This window comes from Rhododendron vialii, chromosome 10a (assembly GCF_030253575.1).
Source record: "Rhododendron vialii isolate Sample 1 chromosome 10a, ASM3025357v1".
Classification (NCBI taxonomy): Eukaryota; Viridiplantae; Streptophyta; class Magnoliopsida; order Ericales; family Ericaceae; genus Rhododendron; species Rhododendron vialii.
This window is the reverse complement of record NC_080566.1, coordinates 30615102-30621748: the sequence shown is the minus strand read 5'-3', so window position 1 is coordinate 30621748 and position 6647 is coordinate 30615102. Positions and strand designations below refer to the sequence as shown.

The 6647-nt window shown below is 36.7% G+C and overlaps 2 long non-coding RNA genes across 2 annotated transcripts; one reads left to right on the top strand and one right to left on the bottom strand.

Moving 5' to 3' along the window:
- Positions 1–228: 228 nt before the first annotated feature.
- Positions 229–6373, bottom strand: LOC131303283 (uncharacterized). The gene is made up of 6 exons (XR_009191935.1): positions 5982–6373; positions 3334–3845; positions 3091–3208; positions 2061–2500; positions 1713–1950; positions 229–627 (listed from the first exon to the last, which is right to left on the bottom strand). It is a non-coding gene; the product is annotated as an uncharacterized LOC131303283 (long non-coding RNA).
- On the top strand, positions 4129–5697 carry LOC131303282 (uncharacterized). The gene is made up of 3 exons (XR_009191934.1): positions 4129–4848; positions 4960–5023; positions 5126–5697. It is a non-coding gene; the product is annotated as an uncharacterized LOC131303282 (long non-coding RNA).
- Positions 6374–6647: the final 274 nt, after the last annotated feature.

Here is a 6647-nt window from a genome sequence, read left to right as displayed (position 1 = left end):
TGAAAAGTTTCCACAACATTCAAGGAACGTTGTAAATTCAAGGTTTTCTATTATTCACCATAAATTTTCGCCCCGTTGTCCATTGTTAATTTTTTACAGCATTTCAAATTCCAACTGGTTTCTAGCAGGTTTCATAATTTTATACAACCTGCTAGAAAAAAGAAGATGGCGGCTCCAATGACATCCTTGGCAATATATTTCACAATATTCCATACAAAACCAACAAAATGTCTCCAAACATCAAAGCGATTACCATTACAAAAGAAATTCAATATACTAAATCTCCTTCCAACATTTTTATCTAGTACAAGCCTTGTTACCAAATATCAACAAAAAGGCCTTCCAAAATATCTATGTATCCCAAAAGTAGAGTACAAGCCTTGTCACTAAATATCAATAAAAAGACTTTCCAAAACATCTATATATTCCAAAAGTGGAGTTCAAACCTTACACCAAAATATTAACAAAAAGGCTTCAACCAAAACAATCCTTCCAAAATCTCTCCATCCCATAAGTATCAACAAAAAGGCTTCAATCAACCAAGCGATAATGACAGCCATCACACTAGCAAGATCATACCTATATCTTCAGCAAAAAGTCACAACACTTCTTTATCAACCCATAAACCTACATATGGGAGAAGCAAACATTTCAATTTGATTGAGTCATAACAATTTCTACTTAACATTTCAATTAGAAATAGCATCTTCTTTTAGATTATTCCAAGGTGAGCTTGGTGTATCATGTTCAATTTTTTCTGTATCATCCTAAAAATTGCATAATAAAAAATCATCGTAAATGACCAATGAGACTGTGAACATATATAACAAGTAGAACACACAAATAAAGAATGAGTGAATTTAATGCTCAAGCAGCCTCTAAAGCATGGATACTCTATTTTGGCCTTCGTACCACGTATCGATATCCGTATCGGATATCGATACTCTCGGATACTCTCCGTACATATCGTGTCCATGTCCCGTATCCGTATCTATACTTCTTATCTTGGACTAATAAAAGAGGTGGTAGTGGGTATAACAAAGTCAAGCATGGCTCATGCATGCTAATTAATACTACAGTATGACTACATGAACAGCTAAGTCAGAATGCATGTATTTTGACAGTATGCATGTATTAGTAGTGTATATATCATCATCATCATGTAGACAGTGTGATAAATACTACTAAATAAGAGCAAGACTACGCCCACCGATTCCCAACTCAGCTAGTTTTGATTTTTTTTTTCATAGTTTCCCCTTTAGTCTGATATATCGTGCAAAGAACAAATAGATGAATTACTTTTTGAAATACTTTCTTAACCAAGACTCAAGCCTATAATTCCCTTTCGGGGAGTAAGAGATACCATACAAGTCATAAATGAATTACTTTCTGAAATACTTTCTAAACCAAGGCTCAAGCCTTCAAAAATGAATTACTTTCTGAAATAAGAAAGAGCTGAACTAATATTTGAAAGAAAAACTTTTTGAGATCCATGCAACAGCGTTTAAGGTTTATGCAAACACCATTAGTTCTTAGAGGTCTGTGCAAACACCATTAGTTCTTAGAGGTTTGTGCAACACCATTAATTCTTAGTATTTTGCACAAAAAATCTTTTCCTTCTCCTAATTTGACTCTTTAACTTTTTGGATCACATACAAACTGGACTGAAAGCAACATAGATAGAAAACAAAAGGTAATTGGTGATGACTTACATGTCAAGAAGTTCAGGGGCGAAGTCAATCTCATGATTCCCGGCAGTCCAGATCCAAGGTTGATAAGCAACACTTCTCTCGGTGAATCTTCCCCATGTATCCCATCTTACATTGTCATGAAATGGATAGTCATCCGCATAAGATAGGTCTCCTACAAACAACAGTGTTTCACCCTTTGCCAGGTTCAACTGGTATTGGGTAAGTGTCTTGTTTGAATCAAAAGTCTAACCTAAATCCCCTGCACAAAATGTTGACGAACCAAAGAATTCACTTATCCGCAAAAAACAATTGGACCAACACAAAGTTCTAGAATTTTCCATAAAAATAATCTGCTAGAGAATAGTTTACCTATGAGACCAAAAGTATATGGCACATCTGGACCGGTTTTAGGAAGGGTTGTAAACCAAAACATCCTTCTTGTGTGGTCAATCCCAACCTCATAGTAGTATTTTGTGCTGAACTGCACACAAATTCCAACCGCTAGAGACTAAGACAAACTCACATGGAGAAGAAGACAAAATGGTCATATATGAACAATGAAATAGTATTGAAACTCGCCTGCAGGTCTCTGACGGTGCAATGATGGATGTAACCAGAAGTATAGTTGTCTAAATTTATAGGTGACAACTCTACCCACGGCCTTGTACTTATCCGTGTTGTTATCAGTCAAGTAGAGCACTTCACTGGAGCCAGGTTCAGCCACAGTTTTTTTTTTTTACTCGGCAAAACGAAGATACCCATGATACAATCATTGCATTCCCCTCATGGTCTCCTTGTGTTATATGAACCTTAGACAAATAACCCGCATTTCATCAATTTCTCTATTTTCACACAAAATGACATAACTTCAACAAAAAAAGAAAAAAGAAAAAAAATAAACTAGTTTGGGGTTAAAAAGAATGTGTCCCCCAAGCCATGAGTTACCCCCACTTCGTGAAGAGATCCACTATCGCACCCAATACAAAAGTTCATAGTATCATTTTCTTATTCATTTTTGTAGAACTTGATTTTAGCATGACAAACTCTTTGTCACGCGTAGTTGATAAAGTTGGCAACAAGCAAGTGAAGAGTATGCCAAATTTATGTTAAAGGAGGAGCTCAGCTAGACTATGGTAATGTGCTTACTTAAACTTCAGCACATCTAACCTACTCCTAAGACATTGGCCAAAAATCAGTTTTTAAAATCAGAGTCGATGAACACTTTATAAACAAAATTGTTTGGCTAATGGTTTCAAAACTTGTTCTCTATGCTTTTTTTTTGGAAAGGATCTCATTCTTTTGAAGTCATCAAAAAGGATGTTCTTATATACATGTAACTTAAAAGGAAATCAACACCATATTGTGTATAATACGGACTGATGTATCTATACAAACACACCTGGAAACTACCATCCCCAATGCAAGCCATAACTCGGTTATTTCGAGCAGCCTGTGCATATTCAAGGGTTGCACCTACTGACCAGCCAACTGATCCAAACTGCATCTGGAACTCATAACTACAACCAAATTGTGGAAATACGAAAAACCATCACTATAGCGAAAATCATAGAATCCAATCCAAAAATTTAATATGTCCACCAACAAATATAAAATGCTACGAAAACTTTACTCCCAAACTTACCCACATCCCTTGGGCAATTTTAGTTTCTGGTAATTGAACCAAAGTCCCCTGTCTTAACTATCACACTAGTCTCACTTGACAGCATTTTCCGAATGTGCTGAAACAAAACATTAACCCTCAAAGGCTCCTTAGGATCAAAACTGATCGATTTTCCTCTCGTACCTTCTCTACCAATGAAGATGTGACAGGGAACAATCCATGCCGGATTACCATCATCCTACATGAACAGCTTTGGTTTTCAATATGTTTGGAAAGAACTAAGCAAAAACCAGAGTTAATGTGGATGCATAGATGCCATTCAATAATAAAATGAAGAGGACCTAGCATTGTAGCATTCAATAATCTAGAGGAACACCTTTTTTTTTATTTTTGAACGGCAAGTCCGGAGGAACACTTTGATTAAGTAGAAAACTAACTTGAAAGTAACACATTGCAGAACACATTATTCTATTGTTGTCGAATCTGCCCTACACCAACCATGGGATAAATAATAACAAAGTGGATCCATATACCTAGGGGTGTTACGAACCCGACCGGACCGAAAATAACCGAAAAAACCGACCGATATGTTCGGTCTTCGGTCGGTCCAAGAACAATTTTTGGCGGTTCGGTCCACCCCGAACCGAACCAACCTAGGTTCGGTTCGGTCTCGGTTTTCCTAAAATTTATACGGACCTAACCGAACCGAACCGATTACGAACCGAACCGACCGAACCGAAATTGGACCGAACCGATCGAATCATATATTATATGTTTTTTTTGATGAAATGGTGTTGATTCAACAAGAGATTATGAAGTTGAGTGAAAACGAGGATAGTGATTTGTATGATTTGGCAATGAGTATGCGTACCAAGTTTGACAAGGATTGGGGTAATTTTGATAAGATTAATCAAATGATGATGTTTGCCGTTGTTCTTGATCCTCGATGCAAAGTTGCATTTTTTGAGTATTGCTTGCAAAATACCTTGGGTTATGATAAGGCAATAGTTGGTGAGTTCCGGGATAAGCTAAAAAGTGAAATTATCCGTTTATTTGGATGGTATGAGAAGCATAATGGTAGCGTGAATGTGCGTAACAAAGAGGTTGGGGAATCATCGGACACCGTAGATTTGGATGGACTTGAAACGAACATTGGTAATCATAAATCTTTGAAATCACAATTTAAAATGCACAAACAAAAGGAGGGCAACATGGCAAGCAAAACGGAATTGGAAAAGTATCTTGCGGAAACTAGTGAGGATGATTATGACAACTTTGATGTACTTCGTTGGTGGAAGTTAAACTCTTCAAAGTATCCAATTGTCTCTCAAATGGCATGAAATGTGCTAGCAATTTCCGTGTCCACGGTTGCCTCCGAGTCTGCTTTTAGCACGGGTGGACGTGTCATTGATCCTTATCGAAGTTCTCTCTCTCCGAAGACCGTGGAAGCACTAATTTGCACACAACAATGGATTAGGAAACCAACCAAGATCAATATAAGAGAACAACTTGATGAATTGGAGGCATTAGATTCGGGTACTACTTTTACTTTTAGTTTTTATTGACAATTATTTTATGGTTCTTAAATATGTTTTATGTTGAATGTCTTACTTGTATGTTTTCTTTGTTTTTTCTTTATGTGTTTAGTTGTCTTGGAATCAAGTGACAAGGACTAAGGGGTTGGTGCTTGGATTGAAGAGTTCTATCATGGGTACACAAATCTGTAATGTTTACATATTTTTTGTTGGAATTTGTCATTGAGTAGTTTTTTAGTGACTTAATTTTGTTGCTTTGTGACTCTGTGACAATGTAGGGCTTTGGAACAACTTTTTGCAAGGGTTGAAGGCTTTAAGTAGCTATATGGAAGGGTGACAATCTCAGCATTTTGGAAATTCTCTGGACTGTTTTTTTCTTGTCCTGAACTGTTTATCTGGGCATTTGGAATTTTGGATGACTGTATTATCTGTTTTACTAAGGGGGGGGGGGGGCAATTGGTATTAACTGTTTTATTGAGGACTATTTTAGGTTTAACTGGTACTAAGTTGTTGCTTCTGGTTGAAGGCTTTAAGCTACTGTATGGACTGTTTGGGAACTCTTTGAACTTTGTTTTTTCTTTTCTTTCCTGATCTGTTAGTAGGTGGACTATTTGATTTGGAAAATTTTCATTCTCATGTATGTGAATAGGTAAAATGTTAGTATGTGGTTTTGTGAATATGTGGTTCAGTTAGTAGGTGGCTCTGTTTTTTTTTTTTTTTTTCCTTTACAAATTTGTAAAACGTTGGAGGGTTTCTTTTTTCCACTATAAATTTTCTCTTATGTAAACTGTTTGATTTGGAAAAAATTGCCCATATAAAAAAGGCCCAAAACTAGGTGAAAAAAATGCCCAAAAGTAGCTCAAATAAAATTGGTGAAAATAGCCTAAAATGACCCAAATGAGGGTGGAAAAAGGCCAAATAGTCATTAGAAAGTTAGGTTTTTTAAATGGGCCCAAATGGCCCATTAGGCCCATTCAGGGTGGACCGACTGCCCCGAACTCACCCCGAACCGAACCGAACCGAAATTAAAACGGTCGGGATCGGTCTCCGGATGACGTACCCCGAACCCGATCGGGGTGCGGTAAATTCACCTCGAACCGAACTGAACCGACCGAATAACACCCCTACATATACCATATGCAGGAAAGGTAATCAACTTTGGAAAGAAAAATCAGAGAAATAAGCACCTCGACGTGAAACTTGCACTTTAGTCTTTAGAGCCATGGTAATTGGTATATCACTTTTGAACAAAGAAAAAGACATCAGTTCTAACTTTTACACTTATTCACAAATTACATAATGACAAGGATAATAATAACTACAAGAATGAGAATAAGCCAATAAGGCCAAAGATTAAAGCAAATTAAGAAAACAACCCAACAACAGGTGTGTCATTTAACTAATCATGAAGACAGATCAAATTTCAAGCAAACCTCAACCCAATACCGAATTCCGACCATTAAAAACGTTATTGCTTTCTACCCTGCAATGAATGAATTATAAAGGTCGTTAAAGTAAGAAGTAAAACCAAAGCACACATAAGACAAGGTTCCATCTTTCCAAATAATAAAAGTGAAGCACAAGGTTCACATGGATATCTGATGATCAATAAACTTAAAAGAACATATAGAAATTCCATTGTTCAAGGATTTACCCATCATGGTGTCTCTTTTGCTTGGTTCCTCTAAGTAAGTCCAGCACCTGAGTCGGAGAATCCATAGGATAGTAGAGTTCAATATCACATGAAAATGAGGCTACATGAAAACGTAAAGTTTGATACTTTAACAGGGAAAGTTTCTA